The sequence below is a fragment of the Danio rerio genome, chromosome 6, assembly GCF_052040795.2.
Source record: "Danio rerio strain M-AB ecotype USA chromosome 6, GRCz13ab, whole genome shotgun sequence".
In the NCBI taxonomy this organism is placed as follows: Eukaryota; Metazoa; Chordata; class Actinopteri; order Cypriniformes; family Danionidae; genus Danio; species Danio rerio.
In genome coordinates, this window is record NC_141026.1 from 54,154,797 (window position 1) to 54,175,000 (window position 20,204).

Here is a 20,204-nt window from a genome sequence, read left to right on the forward strand (position 1 = left end):
AGTGATGGTTTGCAGCTGGAAAGGCATCCGCTGCATAAAACACATGCTGGATAAGTTGGCAGTTCATTCCATTTTTGCGACCCCTGATTAATAAAGAGACTAAGCTGAAAAGAAAATGAATGAAGGACAATAGCATTTGTTTAAAAGTTCTTCATGTATTTTAGACCATATATGACAAGGACACTGACTATTAATATTTATATGACTTAGAAATCAAATCACTTTTATGGTCACATCATCAGCAGCACGTGTGCTATGATGAGTGAAAAGCTTAATGTGGCACGAGCACAAAACAACGTTGATATGTCCCAAGCAGAGGTTGAGATCTATAAAAAACAAACTTGACAGAAGAACATGCGCCACTGTAAGTAAACTCTATGTTTACAAATTTAAGTTACATATTGACTTAATTAACCACTTTCCAATCATCAAATGGCCATAATCATTCATACACGAATTAAATATATTCTGGTGTATTTTAGGAAGGTTTCTATGCATATTGTATAAATCAGACCCCTGGACAGACTGTTGCGTATACATTTAGTTATTATAATTTTTAAAGCTTGTCTTTTTTTTTTGAGGAAAAGTTATTTTTAAATAATGTGTATATACGACTAGGGTTTGCTTGATTTGACACATGTGGCTAAGAAGTTTCTCATTTAAATTTTTTTGATGGGGCAAAATCTTTTCCACAAGGACTATTTGAAAACAATATTAGCGTTTATCCCTGTATAAGTCTGAAATTTCATTCATAATCTTAATAAACTAGTCCATCCTAATGACTATTTTAATTGTATTTTTACTAGTCTATTGTGGTTGTCCACAAATCTTCGAATTATTTTTTTAGAAGAGAGGCTGGAAAAATCAAGATTAACTTATTAATATTACTATTATGTTTATTATGATTATTCAAATGGCTAAATTCAGAGTTCTAAGCAAAGTTGAATGCAGTTTATTAGCTTAATAAATAAAAATGATTTTACAAAGATTTCGGACAGATTGATGCTCTTATTGACCTTATTCTAAAATGCGGAAGTGCGCCTGTTTTCGCGATTGTCTTAGAACTTCCGATTCAGTCGCCTATGGGAGAAATGACTAGGAATAATAAACGGCAGAAAATGGCCAAACTACTTGCTCAACAAACAAATGTTTGCATGACTACACAGACCAAGTAGCATATTATAATAAGAAAATATTGAATTGCAACATCAAGCAGCGTAACGAGCAGTTGTTAACGTCAAAAAATGAATGGAAGTGAATGTGACCGGAAGTCGCGAGACAAAAAGATTCAAATGGCAGCGCCCGCTCGACAGCTGAGAATAAGGTGAATACATTTGTACTGTACTACTACACGAGCATTTTCCTTAACATATTTCTTTATTCCAAATTGTACATTTAAAACACTTAAATCTCAAAACATTATTTGTTAAACAGTAAATATAAAGCTTACCGTTTAAAATAAATATAGATTTGTGCATAAATACTTCAGTAAAACAATATGGTAAGCAATTTGAAAAAAAAAAATAACCAACGAGTAAATATTTTAATGGACAAAAAGCTTAAGATGCTTAAGATGTCACTAAAATACAGTATTTAAATACAAAATGAGGTGAATAACTGGAAAAAAAGAAAGCCAAACAAAAACTCCTTTCCCAGGCTGGCTACTGGCCTGGCCAAGTGATTGTCTGCTTCTCTATTAGGGGGGCGTGTCGTATCAAAGCTTGGCTTGATCACATCATTTTACCAACCAAGCAGAAACGCTCAGTCTATCACTGTATTGCAAAATCCACTTACCGGATTTACAAAGCGCTGTGTCCACAGGCCAATCCCTCTAACAGCTTTTAATATCAACATAGTGCCACACGTTTATCTCTCTTTCACTGTCTCTCTTGTATTCATAATATATGCTAACTTCCACTTGCTTAAGCTCTGCTTTTTTGGCATTTAACTCCAGTCGCAGCATATTTGTTGTCAGGTCATGTGGGTCACTACGAAATTTCGGATTTACAAATGCACGCAAACCTAGTGAGGTGAAATCTGGGATTAATTCCACAGATTTGTGTTATTCCCTGGTGAGCCTGCTATTGGCATCTTAAAGGGATAGTTCACCCAGAAATGACTTTATGTTGTTTATTCACTCGCATGTGTCGCATACATACTTTTTTTCATAAGGCTTCATACTAAGACCAAAAGGTTGCACTTTGCTATTTTTTTTTTTGTCAGCTCCTTTCATTGTGTTTCTGCATTGGGAATTTTACACAAAGCTGCTTCATAAGGTAGTATGCAATCCCTTGTTGAGCTTTAAATGTCAAAGACACAGACATTATGTCAAAATGTCCATCTTGGTGTCTCAAGTGAACATAAACAGCTGGGAGATCAATATATTGAATCCCTTAAAGCATCTTAAAAGGATAGATCATTCAAAAATTAAAATTGCCTCATCATTTATTCTTTCTCTTGTGGTTTTTAAACCTTTATGGGTTTCTTTCTTCTGTTGAATACAAAAGAAGATATCATAAAATCTGGTATTATAAAATCTGGTAGCTGGCACCCATTGACTTCCAAAGTAAAAAAAAGATGCCACGGTTCTCAATATAATATTGAACTGTACGGTATGACCTCCACGGTTCAATACACGCTTGTGAAATGCGGTTTTCTCGGTTTTGCGTTTAAATAGTTTATGTGTGTTTTATATCTCCTCGAATTGACTGTGTGTGCCTGTAAGTCCATAAGCTGAGATGAGGAAACTCCTCCCCACAAGTAAATATCCAATCACTATTCTCTAAAGTTAGGGGGCGCTTGACCATCTTTCCACAATTTAACATGGCAAGTGGCGGTGAAATGAGGTTGAGGCAACAGTACAAGGAAGCGCCGGCGAAGTGAGGCAACAGTACGAGAAAGCGCCGGCCTCTTTCAAATCTGCGGTGTGAGGACATTTCGGTTTTGTTGGTAAGAATAATGCCTTTAAAAGAAAAAAAAACGGTGAACAAAAAATAACTGTATGCAAGCATTGTTTTACACATATAACCATGACTGCACATCTGCAGCGCCATCACCCAGCAATATCACTGTCTGAAGGCAGGATAACAGGGAAGGTAATAAAGTCCTCCAAATAGCAACAATCCCTCGCTGAATCCTTCAAGCAAACATACCCAACTGGTTCTGAGAGACACATAAAAAATAACAAAGACTGTGCGGGTGTTTATTGCTAAAGATTTGCAGCCGTTTTCGGTGATTGGAGATGTGGGCTTTTGTCATTTTATAAAAGCACTCGATCCGCGTTACAGGCTCCAGTCTTGCATTTTTTCAGCACCGAGATAATTAAGATGGTTTATTTATTTATGTTTATACAAATACAAATATGTTTATTTGAAAGAGCCAATTTATCTTTATTAACTTCACATGTATGTTTATTTTCAAAGTTTAGGATTTTATGTGTTCCCCAGTTTGTACATGGGCTACCAGCAGCTGTGAGATTTCAGTGTTAATTTTTTTATACAATACACTCAGAACTAATGTACATTTCTTGGCTTTTAAGTAAAATAATATGAGTACTGGAATAAATCGTTCTTATTTTTTTCTCTTTAACCTCTTACTGTTCCTCTTGCCTGTAGAATAAAACAAAAAGCCATGAGAACCGAACCGAACCGAACCGAAAACCGTGTTAAAAAAGCAAGGTATGTATTGAACCATGGGCTAACCATATTGTTGGATTCCTATTCCATAATGTACATTATTTCTGTTAAGTGACAAGACTTGTCAAAGCAAAGTCAGATCTTACTGTCCTAATTAAATAATTTCAAATCAACGCATGATCAAATTTTATTTTGGTGGAATAAGCATAATCCAGAGGTCTTTGCCTTCCATATAAGCCACTTCTGATACCAAATGATCAATTAGAAGTCAAGTTATTTTGTTGTTCCTACTTGGATAATGACTTTTGTCAGGTCGTGTACTATAGAAGTCAATGGGTACAATTAATTAATAAGACATTATAATTTTGCCTCAGTAAACGCCTAATTTGTTGCTTATTAAAAGTTACTAAGGTAGTAGTTAGGTTTAGCTATTGGGATTAGGGATCAGAATAAACAGAATATATGAAATGTAAAAAAAATGGTGAAACATTGTAGTTTGGGAAATATATGGATGTCCTTGACACAGGCTTATCAGTCTTTATTCTGCGAAATCAACTATCTGGATGGACTTTATCTTGCTTATCACTTGACACTTAGACACAAAACATTGTTCTGAGCCTTAATATTTTATTAATCCTTTAATTAAACGCAAAACTGAAATGAAAACGGCTGAACGGAGTATACACTAACTTAACAATAATAAGATGACATTAATAGCTCCGTGAAAGACAAGCATATAAATATGGATGTGAATGTATTCACTGACAGTCAAGATGATTCTCAGTATCCGGATTAGCCTGTGTTATTAGTTTCAGCAACTGTTATCTGGGAATAACATACCTTGGAATGTCATGACTGACCAATCAGAGTTAGGTATTCCAGACAGTTGTGTTGTAATATAATAATATAATATTCATTCATTTTCCTTCGGCTTAGCCCCTTTATTCATCAGGGGTTGCCACAGCGTAATGAACCGCCAACTTATCCAGCATATGTTTTACACAGCGGAGATCCTTCCAGCTGCAACCCAGTACTGGGAAACATCCACACCTCCTCATTTACACTCATACACTACGGCCATTTTAGTTTATTTTTTTCACCTATAGCACATGTCTTTGGACTGTGGGGGAAACCGGAGCACCTGGAGGAAACCTATACCAACACTGGGAGATCATGCAAGCTCCACACAGAATGCCAACTGACCCAGCCGGGACTCGAACCAGCGACTTTATTGCTGTGAGGCGACAGTGCTAACCAATGAGCCACTGTTTCGCAATATAATATAATATAATATAATATAATAACCACCATAGCTATTTGACAGCCAAACTGGCATTAGTCATGTCTAAAAAAAGACTGATAAACATGATGTGATAGACGTGATCCCACAATCTGGATGGTGTGTGAGTGATGTGTGTGAACAGCAGACAGACGGGCTCTTGACCTCCACAGACCCGCTCACACTGTGTGCCATTCAGTGTCCACTGAGTCACGCCTCATTTCAGGTGTTTAGTGTGTGTGTGTGTGTGTGTGTGTGTGTGTGTGTTTGTGTCTGTCTGTGTGAACAGCAGGAAGAGGAACTCACAGATCTGCTCATACTACACCACACAATTCACCAATTTACCATTCATGCTTTCTGAAATTGACAGATTCACTGCTAATCTTATAATCCTACTGAAATGTGTACTACAAGGTTGAGGTTTTTGAACATTTTGAATACAAAGTCAAGATTCTGGTGTCCTTAAAATCTAATCTAAATCAAATCTGATGCATTTTGACAACCTCCATACATTTAAACCACCTCGTCTTTTATAAATGGACTGCCATTAAAATAGAAATCCTCTTTGTGCTGTCAGCGTCCCAATGTGTCAGCACATAAAATATCATTTATTTCATAAATGATTCATTTATCTTTTTTTTTTTTTTTGTATTTTATATTTAATTTAATATGTAATTATATAAAGTAAAACAAAGAAGAATATAATGTTTGCATGTAAAATAACAAGTGATATTTTCTTCACCTTGCTTTTATTTTAAGTTATGTACTAATAATATTTAGATATACTTTCATATACTTTCATGTTTAGATATCTTTTATTATCATAAATCAACTTCATTATAGCTTGATAAATACAATGTTAAAAATGCTAAACATGGCCTTCATGGCGATGCAGTGGCGCAGTGGGTAGTTCTGTCGCCTCACAGCAAGAAGGTCGCTGGTTCGAGCCTCGGCTGGGTCAGTTGGCGTTTCTGTGTGGAGTGGAGCATCTCCTCCATACGTTTGAGTGGGTTTCCTTCAGGTGCTTCGGTTTCCCCCACAGTACAAAGACATGCGGTACAGGTGAATTGGGTAGGCTAAATTGTCCGTAGTGTGAATGAGTGTGTATGGGTGTTTCCCAGAGGTGGGTTGCGGCTGGAAGGGAATCCACTGCATAAAAACATGCTGGATAAGTTGGCGGTTCATTCCGCTGTTCATTCCCCTGATTAAAAAAGGGACTAAGCCGGAAAAAAAATGAATGATTGATGAGGGTCAGTTGCCATTTCCGTGGAGTTTGCATGTTCTCCTCGTGTTGGCGTGGGTTTACTCTGGGTGCTCTGGTTTCCCCCATTGTCCAATACATGCGCTATAGGTGAATTGGGTAAGATAAATGAATAAATTTATTAAGATATTAAATAAATAACTTTGGAAAATGTAAATATATAAAAAATAAATATAAATAAATATAAAGCAAATTGAAGCAAAATTAGAAATTTGGCTAACTTAAATAGTTACTTTCTAAACTAGTTAAACTAACTGAAATAAAATTAACTGAAATTAAAAAAAAGTCTGAATATTTGTATATATAAAAAAATTAACATTTTGTTTTTAGTTTTTTTGTAAATAAATAGTCACATTTTTTAACGTCATATTAGCCAAAAAAAAAGACCAAATTTGTTATCGATCACAAGAACTAAGATTTTTAAAATCTTTTTTTAAAAACTGATTTATTTAAAGCAAAAATAAGCATTAAATATTGTTTATTTATTTATTTATTAAATATTAAATAAACAACTCTAGTAAAGCTAAATATTAATAATTTTTTATATTAAAAATAATATTAATTTTTTTAAAATATTTATTAAAATTTGATTAATAGTATGTAGTTTTAAATGAAATTATTTCTCTAGTAATAATAAGAGTAATAACAATAATAGTTATTTATATAGGAGTGATTTCTGAAGGATCATGTGATGCTGAAGACTGTAGTAATGAAGCTGACAATTCATCTTTAAAATCACTAGAAAAAAAATATTAAATTAAATTAAACAGTTATTTTATAATGCAATAAGATTTTACAATTTGTACTGTATTTTTGATTAAATAATTGCAGCCTTGGTGAGCAGGAGAAGCTTATTTTAAAACATTTAAAAATCTAACTGAACCCAAACTTTTGACCAGTAGTGTACATTGGCTAACTGAAATAATTATTTATTAAAAGAGAGTAAATAAAGTTACTAAATAAAAACAAGGCAGTTTAAAAAAAATAAGAAAAATGTGCTAAAACTTAAAAGAAAAAAAATGCACTCATGTTTATTTCTCACTCCATCAAATCTTTCACTTTTCTTGCCGGTATCTCTCAAGTGCTTATTATGTAACAGCTTTTTGTTTAGACCCGCATCAATTCAGTTATTGAAACACTGCTAAATCCTGAATCCTGTTGGCTTCACCCTCATTTTTTTCAGTAAATTCTCTAATCTTGTTACACTGATGGAGTTAAGCAACACTGCACAGATGTAATCTCAGCATTTGCTTGTGCGGTCTGATATTGTGTCATTGTGTTATGTTTCCTAGGGCGCTGATATACTAGATGTCGTTTTGAAGCAGATCCTGCTCTAAAAACGGTTCCTCTTTTAGGACACTAGCGTCAGTGGCCACATGAGAGACTCGGCCTATTTAAACACGTCCCTCGCTCAACTCAAGCTGGGTTATACAACATTTCTGGAGGTTAGTCAATGAGTACACTTATTAGGCATGCACGCTTGACACCTTTCAGCTGATCTGCATCCAAAATAGGTCATTATCGGGATTTGTCTAGATTAAATCATACATAAAACAACAACTACAATGAAAAACATGCAATATGTACGTGCAACACTCATGACTGAAGAAGCTTGTTATGATAGCCTTAAATAGCTAGAGTAATGATACGTCAAGCTTGGGAGTGAATTATAGCTTGTTTTGAATGATCAAAAATCTGACTAACATTTTGGGCTCTATTTTGACAGTCCATGCGCAGAACACAAAACGCAGGGCGCAAATGCTTTCAGGGCGTGTCAGAACGCATTTTTGCTAATTTAAGGACGGGAAAATCCGCTTTGCGTCATGGTGCACGGTCTAAATAGTTTGAGTTCATTTTCTTAATGAGTTATAGGTGTGATTTAAGAAAAAAAACAATTAGAGCCTCATCTCCCATTCCCTTTAAGAGCCAGCTGCGTCTCGCCATAAGCGCATTGCTATTAACATGACGTAAAGTAAGTTCACTTTCGCTTTTGCTCTTGTGGATAGGGAAACCTTACCGCACAGACATCAATTAGCCTATAAATAATTAATTTTGTTTGTTAATCGCAAAGATTTGTTTCAAAACTATTTCTAAATTCAGTTCTAATTTCTAGCAAACGAATAAATGAACAATAATGACTAAGTGTGGTCAAAATTAGTTATTTCCAAATACACCTGCTATGCCCCATATGGTTTAAAATTTGACAGGTGGAAAAATGTAAGCTTGTTTTTAATAAAACAAATATAAATACGGATATAATAAATAATACTGCTAATAATAATAACATTATACAAAAGCAAATTAAATGAACTGAAAAAGCCTCCCGAGATGAAGAAAGTATGAAGGCAGTGGTTTTTAAATTCATGTAGGCTAGAAATTAATATGTTTTGTAATATTTTAATCATTTATATTTATATCCTATATATATATCCTTATTATATATATATCTTTAAGATATTATATCTTTTTCATATGTAAAGATATTTACGTATTGCTCTGCATCATGTGTGTAGTGTGTAAGCCATGCGCACTTTGCTCCAGACAATAGACCGACTTTGTTCTGGTTTAAAGAACAGACTATTTACAGTTTCTCAAAATAGCAACACGCCGAAACACGCCTGCTTTTTTAGACCTGAACGCCTATAGACGCAAATTTGAGGGCAAATGCATTTGCTATTTAAACAGTGTGGCGCAACACCTCAAAATGACCCTTGCGCCAAGCTTAAAGTAGTAAAAGACTATTGCGCCGTGCCTTGCGCCACATTGCGCCAGGTGTATGATAGGGCCCTCCGTGTTACGATCTCAAATGTCTGGGGCTGAAGTCGAACATAAAAGTTAAAGAAAATAAATAAATAGTTAGCAGGTTTATGATTTTATGTGACCTTAGAGGTTTTTTTTATTGTGAGAAGATGGAAAAAGTTTGTATTTACAAGAAACAAAGAATTGAAACAGAAATAGCTTCAGGGCTGAGCAAGGCCAAAATAACAAACAAAATATTAACTAACTCCACCCGAAGATAACTTACCTAATGAACCAAAAGAAATGCAGAAAATAAATTACAAATACTACCCTTACTCCTTAACTAAACCAAAAACAGGAGAAAATCAGTGTCAAGGTAAATGGCACTCAACCCCTACAGCGCTCAGCTTACAGCTTTATCGGACAAAATGTATGACAGTCACAATAAGGAGGGGAGAGGAAAAGGTGGAGAGCACCTTAAGGTTTACAATTTATAATCAACAAGGAAAAAGCACTACAAAAAGAACGCCACATTCTCTGAAAAGCTCTGCATCTGTCCCCCCAGCGATCTGACTCCATCTTTTTTCTTTTCAAAAGATGCTGCGTTCTCCGAGCATTAACCACAGCGCACGCACGCAGCACGTCCAATTAGGGCAGGGCAACCTGGAAACAGGAATGGGACAGAACGAGACGGCACAGAAACAATAACCAATATGCTTATTTCACGCGGCCACCATTTTAAAGAACCAAAGCGAGGCTGCGGTGGGAAGAAAACTGGAAGTATAGGACCAGCTCTGTAAACATTGCAGTAACATGCTGTGTACAATAAACCTCCAGCTGTTGCCGAGATTTTAAAATGCAGAAATGATGTAACCATCACTTTAATATTATTTAGTGAGTTTATTTTAAACAATTAAAAGCAATTTAGCATCAAACATCACAATCTCAGTGATGCGCTTAAGTGTCCTCCTGGGCTTCAGTTCATGGCAGCAGTTAAACACTGTGAGGATGCTTTTCTGCTTCAGTCTATGTAACCCGGTGAGCGATAAAACGCTGCAGTCCTCTGCAGCACGCCCTCGTGCTGTCTGTAATAGTGTTGTCCCGGTACTGAAGTTTTAAACCCGGCTATTTCCCGCTAACATGGAAGCGCTGCTGAGCGCGGATGACTCGACTGATCTTCAAGGCTGCTTCGCGTTTCAGTATCTGTGTCTCTGTGTTTGGTTTGCACTCAGCTTACTGCTCTTCACCCAGTGCAAACACAGATACACGGAGACTGAACCGCGAAGCAGCCTTGCCTTGAAGTTTAGTCGAATCAACAAGCAGATCGCTCCTCTGTCTGTGTTGTGTGTGTGCTCGGTAAACAGGGGTGAACTGATGACCTTCTCGGCCAATCACGATTATTTCTGTTGAACACGTGACCACAATGGCAAATCAGCACTGTTTTAAGAAAGCCATCAACAGTGCCTTTATGTTCGCGGGATATTTATGTTTTTTTCTTTTAATTCAGTATCGTGACGAGTATAATATAATGAAAGAATCAGTTTTTTAACTCGAGTTTGATAAATAGCATCTAAAACGTGTATTTGGGAAAGTAAACGTTAGCTGTCTAGTGCCATTTCCCTTAACTTAGCTAAAAATGAGCTCTGATATCTCTTTTCATTTTCACCATTCATCCAGAACGGACCTTCGGGTCACTTGGAAGGCAGTGAAATTATAAATTTGTGTCACTTTCTGTTCGATGATAAGATATACAGCCAGCTACACAACTTTCCTATGTAACTCCCAACAATACTTCCGGGTTTCTTCCCACCGCAGCCTCGATTTCACTTTTGAAAATGGCGGCCGCATGAAATCAGTCTATTAACATGTGTTGATTCTGGAACATAATTTTTGTTAAAAAAATTTAATCCTTACTAATTCCCTACCCCTAAACCCAACCATAACTGTAAATTATGCAAAAATCAGAGGGGAATAACAGTTTGATAACAATCATGGAAAAGTGCATAAACCTAACCATAAGCCTAAACTTAACATAAACGGTAAACATCCCTTAATTCTGATTGGCTGATTGGAATGTTGTTCCAGGATCAACATAGATGTTAATCCAGGAACAAGTTCTGCTTGGTGAAATCAGGTTGGCGTCTTCCAACAATCCAATCAGTCCCCAAAGAACAAAATCATTTAATGCCCTAGACTTTTATTCCAGGACCATTTCAATTGTATTTATGTCACAATATGGGAAAAAAGTACAATCTTAACTTCTGTTTCATGACTATGAATGTTAATAATCTATCACTATATTACTGATTTGACTGTATTTATGATCCCAGCAATTTAGAGCTGGTGATCATAAACGGTTTCTTTACAAACCAAACTTTTTAGTTTTTAGCCAGTGTATATTATGTCCAAGCGCACAGGTGTGCTGTAATATTAGGAGTGAATGTTTGTAGAAACAGTGGCAGCGGCGTGGCGTGATCTGCCATAATGTTGAGCAGAATCAGTCTTTATCAGACTCTAATGTGAGTTGCTCCAGAATAGGCTCAGACCACCTGTGTGTGTTTACATGTGCAATCAGAGCGCCTCTCGCTGAGAAACATGGCGCCGCAGGACAGCAGCAGCCACCGATAACACATTTGTGAAGACAGGTGGAAAAATAACTCCACTCTCATCTTCGGTTGGATCAGTAAATTTAGTTTAAAATGAGTACTGAAGGCCCCAACATACTTGAGGCAAAGTTTCTCTTCATTAATTGTTTAGAGGTTAAAAGAAATGCCTTTGCTGCATTATACACTCTAAAAAATGCTGGGTTGCCGTAAACCAGTGTTGGGTCATATATGGACACACCAAATATGGTAGAATGTTTTTAATAAATTAAAATGACATTTTTTTAACCCAGTGGTTGGGTTTGTTTATATTTAACCCAATCATTTGGTTGGTTGCTCAACATTTTTAGAGTCACCTAACTATTACATCTATTCCTTAGTTTGTCTATCCATCCATCTATCCATCCATCCAACTGTTCGTCCATCCATCCATCTATCCCCCCTGTCATCTATTTGTTCTTCCATCTATGTCTGTCTTTCTATCCATCCATACATACATCCATTTGTCCATCCAACCATCTATCCCTGCGTTCGTCTATCTGCTCTACCTTTCATCCGTTCATCCATCCATCCATACATCCATCCATCCATCCATCAATAAATGTCCATCCAAACATCTATCCCTTCATCCATCCATCCATCCATCAATAATTGTCCATCCAAACATCTATCCCTTCATCCATCCATCCATTTATCTATTTATCTGTCCAACCATCTATCCCTCCATTCATCATATCTATCTATCTATCTATCTATCTATCTATCTATCTATCTATCTATCTATCTATCTATCTATCTATCTATCTATCTATCTATCTATCTGTCCATCCATTCGTCTGTCCATCAAACTACGTCCAGCCAACCATCTATCCCTCCATTCATCTATCTGTCCTTCCTTCCATCTATTCATCCTCCATGTATTCATCCATTTATCCATCCATTTGTATAGCCAACCATTTATCCTTCTGTTCCTCTATTCATCCATCCATCCATCCATTTGTCCATCCAACCATCTATCCCATGTATGCGTCAGTTTCTACTGTAAAGCAAGGCTTCAGTGGGTTTTTAGTTTTAGGCTGAAAATAGGAAATAAACTATAGAAAGAAGACACACAAGCCACATAACTATTACATGTTCATTACATATAGACAGTGTGCCTGTTCATTCATTCATTTCTTTTTTCTTTGGCTTATCAGGGTGGTCACCAACTATTCTAGGAATTTGTTTTACTTAAGGATACCCTTCCAGCCTTAACCAAATACTGGGAAACACCCATACACTCTCACATTCACACTAACACACTTCGGCCAATTTAGTTCATCCAATTTACCTGTAGTACATGTGTTTGGAAAACGGAGCAAACCCAAGCCAACACAGGGGGACATGCAAACTCCACATAGAAATGCCAACCTGCGAAGCCGGTACTTGAACCAGCAATCTTTTTGCTGTGAGGCGACAGTGCTAACCACTGAGCCACTGTGACGCCCCACAATGTGCCTGTGTTCACTAATAAAATATATCGTGATAATGAACATAGGATATTATTATTCCATCCATCCATATATTTATCCAACTATTTGTTCATACAACCATTTACCCCTTCATTTATTTGTCCATCCATACATTCATCCATCTATTTGTCCATCCAACCATCCATCGCTTTGTTTATCTATCCATCCAACTAATTGTCTATCCAACCATCTTTCTCTCTGTTCGTCTTTCTATCCTTCCAGCTATCTGTCTATTCATCATCCATCAATCTATCCAACCATCTATATGTCTATCTAACCAACTATCCCTACATTCATCTTTCTGCCCTCTATTCATCCAACCATCCATCTGTCCCTTTGTTTATCTATCCATCCATAAATCCATCCAACTATTTGTCCATCCAACCATCTTTCCCTCTGTCTATCTCTGTCTATTTATCATCCATCAATCTATCGTCCTCCGGTGCTCTGGTCTCCCCCACAAGTCCAAAGACGTGTGCTATAGTTGAATTGGGTAAACAAAATTTTCTGTAGTGTATTTGTGTGAATGAGAGTGTATGGGTGTTTCCCAGTGATGGGTTGCAGCTGGAAGGGCATCCGCTGTGTAAAACATATTCTGGATAAGTTGGCAATTCATTCCACTGTGGCGACCACTGATTAATAAAGGGACTTAGCCGAATAAGAAAATGAATAAATGTTCATTAAAACATTATAAAAGGGCTCCATTTCTTATCCTTGTTTCAACTAATGTTGAAATTGACTTGTGATGCATTATTAATCTTAGGTAATAGAAACTTACTGAAGTAAAACTAATTTTATATGCTGAAAAAACGCATTATAGAACTGTTTAAAAAATCTAAAAGCTAAAGCAGATACAGCAAAAATGAATTAAAACTACATACAAATACATCTAAAATCCTGATAATAAATCATTTGTAAATATAAAAAAAACACTGTAAAGGAGTAGCATTTCAAAAACTATGCTGAGCACGTTTCAGGCCTCATTTTGTGTCCCACAACAAAACACCCACAGAAATAGAGGAACAATTGCATCTGCCCTTATGATAATGAATTATTAAGGGGTTGAGGGTGGATGAATTACATACGCATAGTTTTTATCGGTTTCTCTGCCATTACCTTGAACATTTTCTGAGGTCATCACCTTGCAATCAGGTAGCCGGTGTGTGTGTGCGTGTTTCTTGTCATCAAACAGCACAAAATAATTAAGCATGGGCCCAGGAGAGACAGCTCTCCAGCCGAACGTAATGAGGGTGTCTCTGCCCATGTGTCCTGCTGACATCTAGTGCAGAGCGGCAGAAGACGAGAGCAGTGGCTGCATCTGGACGCTGAGCACTTGCTGATGTTGTGGGATTTGGGAGAGGAGCGAACATAAATCATGGGAGTGTAATTTGCGCGCACACTGGCTGTCTACAGTAAAGGTCGAGCGCTCGCTCTCTGCTGATGGTGAAGAGAAGAAACTGCTTTCATTAGCTGCTGTCTGAGGCACACATGCTGCAGGCTGCTCTTCTTTCACTTTGGTTTGTCCATCCTTCTGTCCATCCAACCATCTATTCATCCATCCAACCAATCATCTTTGCTTTCAGTTGTTTATCTGTCCAACCATCCATCCATACAACTATTCATCAATCCAACCATCTATCTTTCCATTCATCTATCTGTCCTTCCATCCGACCATCCATTTATTTGTATACCCAACCATCTATCCTTCCATTTGTCTATCCATCCATCCATTCATCCATCTAAGTATTCGTCCATCTAATCATCTATCCCTCTGTTCATTTATCTGTCCAACCATCCATCCAACTAACTATTCGTCCATCCAACCAATTATCCCTCCATTCGACTATGTCCATTCATCTATCTATCCATTCATCCATTTGTCCATCCAACCATCTATCCCTGCGTTCCTTCATCCATTTTTCTGTCCATCCCTGCGCTCGACCGTCCGTCTATCTATCTATCTATCTATCTATCTATCTATCTATCTATCTATCTATCTATCTATCTATCTATCTATCTATCTATCTATCTATCTCTGTCTGTCTATCTGTCTGTCTGTCTAGCGTTCTATTTGTCTGTCAAACTATGTCCTTCCAAGCCTCAATGTCTCCATTTATCCATCCGTCCTTCCTTCCTTCCATCTATCCATCCATTCATTTGTATATCAAACCATCTATCTCCCTGTGTGTCTATACATCCATCCATTCAACTATTTATCCATCCAACCAACCAACCGTCTATCTCTCCATTTATCTATCTGTCCTTCCATCCAACCATCCATTCATTTGTGTACCCAACTATCTATCCTTCCAATTGTCTATCCATCCATCCAACTATTTGTCCATCTAATCATCTATCCTTCTGTTCATTTATCTGCCCAACCATCCAACCATCCATTCATCCAACTAACATCCATCCTACCATTTATCCTTCCATTCATCTATATGTCCACTTATCTATCCATTTGTCCATCCAACCATCTATCACTGCGTTCCTTTATCCATCTTTCCATCCATCCCTGCGTCCGTCTATCTATCCTTCCATTCAACTGTCCATCAAACTATGTCCATTTAACCATCTATCTGTCTTTCCTTCCATCCGACCATTCTTTCATCATGCTTCCATCCATTCATTTGTATATCTAACAATCTAACCCTCTGTCTATCCCTCTATCTATCTATCTATCTATCTATCTATCTATCTATCTATCTATCTATCTATCTATCTATCTATCTATCTATCTATCTATCTATCCATCCATTCATCCATCCATCCATCCATCCATCCAGCTATTTGTCCATCCAACCATCTTTCCCTCTTTTCATTTATCTGTCCTTACATCTATCTGTCTATTTATTATCCATCATCCGATCTATCCATTTGTCAATCTAACCATCTATCCTTGCATTCACCTTTCTCCCATCCCTCCATCCATCCAGCCATTTGTATATCCAACCATCTGTCCGTCTGTCTGTCCGTCCGTCCGTCCATTTGTCCATCTGTCTGTCTGTCTATCCTTCCATTCTTCTGTCAATCAAACTGTCCATCCAAGCATCAGTCCAAAGCATCATTTATCCATCTGTCCTTCCTTCCATCCATACAGCCATTTGTATATCCAACTATCCGTCCCACTGTTTGTCTATCCATCCATCCATGGATTGATTGATGCATTCATCTGTCCATCCATTTGCATGTCCAACCATCTCTCCCCGTTTGTCTATCCATTTATCCCTCCATCTATTCAACTATTTGTCCATCCAACCATCTATCCCTCTATTCGTCTGTCTATCCTTTTGTTTGTCTGCCCATCCATCTATCCATCCAACTCTATCCTTTTGTTTGTCTGTCTATCCATCCATCCAACTCTGTTTATCCTTCGGTTTGTCCATCCATCTATCCATCCATCCATCTATCCATCCATCCATCTATCCAACTGTCTATATTTCTGTTTGTCCATCCATCCATCCATCTCTGTTTATCCTGTTTGTCTGTCCATCCATCCATTCAACTGTCTATCCTTCTGTTTGTTTGTCCATCCATCAATCCATCCATTTATCCAACATCGTCTATCCTTCTGTTTGTCAGTCCGTCCATCTATCCATCCATCCATCCTGCCATCTAACTCTGTCTATCCTTCTGTTTGTTTATCCATCCACTTATTCATCCATCCATCTCTGTTTCTATATATTTATTAATTAATTTACCCAACCATCAATTTGTTCATCCATGTCAAACTGTCATTCTTTCCATCCATCTTTCCATATCTAATTATCATATCTGTCTTTATCCCTCCTTTTATCTAGTGTTGTTCTTCAGCTATACAATACACTTTTTTAACTTACAGTTTTCGTAACTTATTTAGCAAGATTCAAGTTGTCATTCAAGCATAAATTGTCATGGCGGATTTTAGAAAGCAGGGGGGAAATCGAGATCAAGAGAGCAAAAATTCATTTTAGTTTGGCCAGAAAGTCAAAAGCAGAACAAAACATTTGATTAAACATGAACTCTGCATCTATTAGTGCACTGATAAAAGTTGACTCATTTATTCAAACACACAGAAAACATGTCCTCCTCACCAAACGGCAGCAGTTACAGTCATGACTGAACTGGAGCAGCTGGTTTGATCACGCACACAAACAAATGCAATCTCAAAATACATATTACTCACAGTACACAGTACATCTCTGCAGAATCATACATCAGGCTGACCTAGAAAACTGCAAAGCCTTCATCATCCTCTGTGTCTCCATAAAGAGCTCGCAGGAATAGAGCAGCACCTGCCCTTGACATAAGCAAAGCACATTATGACCATACAGCTCCATTAGTTCCTGCACTCCTCCCTGATATTATACTGTACACACTCACTCATATGCTTCTACTGTAGATGTGACAGCATTAGACTAATAATAATCTGAAGCATGAGTTCAGTATTTACAAATCATGTGATATCATGAAAAGTAGCGTTTACTGATAGATCACCCTAAGATTTAAATTCTCTCACATTTACTCACCTTAAGGTTGTTTCAAATCTAGATAAATCTATGTATTTTTTTTTTTATTTTTATTTTTTTGTTAAAAAAGGAGATATTTTGAGCAATGTTGGTAATTAAATAGCTGACTGTAGCCATTGACTTTCACAGTATTATTTTCCTGCTAAGAAAGTCAATGGCTACAATTTGGTACCATTCATTTATTAATTTTCCTTCGGCTTAGTCTCTAATTTATCAGAGGTTGCCACAGCGGAATGAACCGCCAACTATTCCAGCATATATTTTACCCAGTGAATGCCTTTCCAGCCACAACTCAGTACTTGGAAACACCCATACACTCTCGCATTCACACACACTGCTGCCAATTTAGTCCATCCAGTTCACTTATAGCACTTGTCTTTGGACTGTGGGGGAAACCAGAGCATGCGGAGGAAACCCACGCCAACACAAGGCAAACTCCACACAGAAATATGGTCTGGCCCAGCCAGAACTCCAACCAAGCGACAGTGCTAGCCACTGAGCCACCGTGCCACAATTCGGTACCAACATTCATTCATTCATCCATTTTCTTTTTGGCTTAGTCCCTTTATTAATCTGGTGTCGCCACAACGGAATGAACCGCCAACTTATCCAGCACATGTTTTTACGCAGCGAACGCCCTTCTAGCTGCAACCCATCTCTTGGAAACATCCATACACACTTCACCTGTACCGCGTGTCTTTGGAATGTTGGGGAACCGGAGAACCCAGAAGAGATCCCTACTCGAACGCAGGGAGAACATGCAAACTCCACACAGAAACACCAACTGACCCAGCCAAGGCTCGAACCAGCTGCCTTCTTGCTGTGAGGCAATTGTGCTACCTACTGCGAACACAGTGACACTCAATTTGGTGTCAACATTCTTCAAAATATCTTCTTTTGTTTTTGTGCTTTGGAAGCACTTAAGGAATAAAATATTCATTTTAAAGGAGTAAAAAACATATTTCAGATGTAGTTTATGTTAATTAACAGAATACACATTTTAATAGTTATTTTATCACTTTTAATATTGTATTTGCTAAAGCTATTTACTGTTTCTCTTCTATCACTGCATGTTTTGCTTTTTATGAGAAACTCTACAAAACTGGAGGGTGAACTAAACTAAATGCCTCTGATTGTCTTCTAAAAACTCGAACGAATCATTTAATTGGACATAAAGCACAGTGGTGCAGACAAGCATATAAGAGGGAGTCTGATGTAATGTGTGCAGATCTTAATACTTCACAGTAATTGCGCAGTAACATTTTGGTCCCCTTTTCTTTCAATCCTGTTAGCTCAGGGGTCGGCAACCCAAAATGTTGAAAGAGCCATACTGGACCAAAAAAAACAAAAACAAATATGTCTGGAGCCGCAAAAAATTAAAAGCCTTATATAAGCCTTATAATGAAGGCAACACATGCTGTATGTATTTATATTAGCTATATTAGCCTACTATAAAATGATTTAGTTGGCTACAAATACATACTGAGCCTTCATGATTAAATGTTTTTTTTTTCCCTGCAGTGCATCCTGTAGAGAATGACGCACCACGTGACTACTCTGTTGTACGATGCCGTCTCAAGTTTAACTTAATTACAATATTAATGCATTATGTTTAATGTTCAAGTTTAACTTCATTACAATATTAATGCATCATGTTTTGCTTTGATGAAATTAAAGAAATGCAGTAAAGAAATCAGATTTTTGATGTTTTTTATTTTGAGGATTCCAAAAAACAACATCAAAATGAACGTGCATAACGTGCCCCTTACTGGGAATGTGCTCAACAAGGCAGGGTCAATCTCCAGGGGTGTGTGCCAAGGAAAGACAGTCTCGTTTTTTCCTTTCGCCACTCGCAAAATCTGCTCCCAAATGCAGTTTGCATATCAACGATCGCACCTTGTAAATAATCACTGTTGAGTTAGTGATCGGGATGGGCTTCTTTGAATTCTCTCAGGGAGGGAAAATGAGAAAGCGTGCCCCGCTGTACATCTTTGGCATAGACAGCTTACGCTCCATGGCGCATCATACAGCCGCCGGATAGTTTACAACAGCCACCTGCCTATTCCGTGTGTCGCAGGCTATGACGCAAATCTTCGTTGACAGAAATGTTGAAAATAAATATTCTACACACTTTTACAGCATTGGAAAACGTTAAGATTGTTTGTCCTCCTATAGAAACCATATTAAAACAAAAATATATTTACCTCCCCCATCTTTTTCCGTTTTCAAACATTTTTTGAAAAAGCTCCAGGGAGCCACTGGGGCAGCGCTAAAGAGCCGCATGCGGCTCTAGAGCCGCGGGTTGCCGACCCCTGTGTTAGCTAGTTAGAAACATTCCACAGACACTCTGAACTATATTAACTATGTAACAGCATCACAGAAAACATCATTACTGGAAAAATGAATTGTTCTCTAATTTTGATCTCCATATATATACAAAGTGGTATAAAGTAGTGAATTACGAATACTCAAATTACTGTGCTTGAGTAGATTATTCTCAGGAAATGTACTTTACTGAGTGTTTAAAAATGTGCACTTTTATTTGAGAACATTTTTGAGACGCTCAGGACAGTTCTAGAGGAAATAATACTGAACCACTGTGATGACAGACTTTGGCAGTGGGACTTTAGAATGACCAACACAAAAATCATTCATTTTTCTTCAT

The 20,204-nt window shown here is 37.4% G+C and overlaps 1 long non-coding RNA gene across 14 annotated transcripts in view; it reads left to right on the forward strand.

The window, feature by feature from the left end:
- The window catches only part of LOC141386368 (uncharacterized), a 183,896-nt gene that overhangs the window by 137,486 nt on the left and 26,206 nt on the right, over positions 1–20,204 (forward strand). For 2 of the 14 annotated variants that reach the window (XR_015494228.1, XR_015494225.1), the window contains 2 exons: positions 7,468–7,620; positions 19,061–19,225. The exons of 9 other annotated variants lie outside the window; for them this stretch is intronic. This is a non-coding gene — a long non-coding RNA (uncharacterized LOC141386368). Of the gene's footprint in view, positions 1–3,614; positions 3,678–7,467; positions 7,621–19,060; positions 19,226–20,204 lie in introns of those variants that run through there. 3 more of the 14 variants (XR_015494224.1, XR_015494231.1, XR_015494226.1) reach the window with 3 other exon arrangements.